Raw genomic sequence first — 1120 nt, 5'->3', positions numbered from 1 at the left:
AGGAGGAAGGGTTCTGGATGCTGATTGGCTGAGTCTGAATATCTCTCTGATGCTTGCAGGTGTAAATATTCTCCAGAGTTTGTCTCATAAAATGATGAGGACGTATCACAGGTGGAGGCTCTGGTGTAGAATCAGCAGCATTTAGATTTGAACTTGAGCTCCATCATCAGTGAGACATGTTGTGACGTCAGAACTGGTCGGACGGCTGAAACTTGGCTCAGGTGCATTTTGTTTACTGCTGCAGGTGTTGACAACAACAAGACTGACGCATGAATCATGGGCCTTTAATATTTGTTTTGTTTTAACCCTTTGAAACCTGGAGCGACATCACTTTTCTTGTGCTGCTTTCAGGAGCCTTTCGCAGGTATTTAACCCTTTGAACTCTGAGCAACCTGCTGCCATTTCTTTCAAATACATGGGAAAAAAGGCAATGAGCAACTTGGTAAGAAATGTCCCATGAATTAGAAAAAAAATATATATAAACAAAACATAGGGAATAAAGAAAACGGCAAGGCGAAAAAATATGTCACTCTTTCCAGGTCATGACCTCGTTTGTTTGTTTTTAACTTTCTTTCTTTATTTTCTTTTTTTTTTTAAACTAAGTTTCTTGTTTTTAATTTTCTTTTTTTTTTACTAAGTTGTTGCTAATGTTTTGGGTCCTTTCTTCTGTCACTGTTCATCACCTTCTTCCCATGTTTTTAAAAGAAATCAAGCTGATTTGCTGTCAGGCCTCAAAGGGTTAAATCATGGGATGATGCAGAGGCGTTGTTCGGCCTGCGCTGTGAATAGCCCCGGAGCTTAATTAGGCTGTATATATATTTTTAGATCAGACCTTATAATAAACTAGAATCATCTGACCAAACGTAGGTTTGAGGGTTCTGAGTGTCTGTGTCATGTCACTGAGTGACTGCATGTTGTTGTGTCTGTGTGAAGGTGTGGACTCTGCTATGAATCAGGCTGAGGACAGAGAGGAGGGAGTCCCTCCCTCTAAAACCACTCTGTGTGGGGAACATGACAGCCAGACCAAAGCTCAGAGGTGAGACCAGGATCTCTAACTGTCCATGACTCAAATCACTCCACCATCACTGTTCACACTCACAGCTCTGTGTGTGTTCAACAG

Source organism: Epinephelus moara, chromosome 12 (assembly GCF_006386435.1).
Source record: "Epinephelus moara isolate mb chromosome 12, YSFRI_EMoa_1.0, whole genome shotgun sequence".
Lineage (NCBI taxonomy): Eukaryota > Metazoa > Chordata > Actinopteri > Perciformes > Serranidae > Epinephelus > Epinephelus moara.
This window is presented reverse-complemented; position numbering follows the sequence as displayed.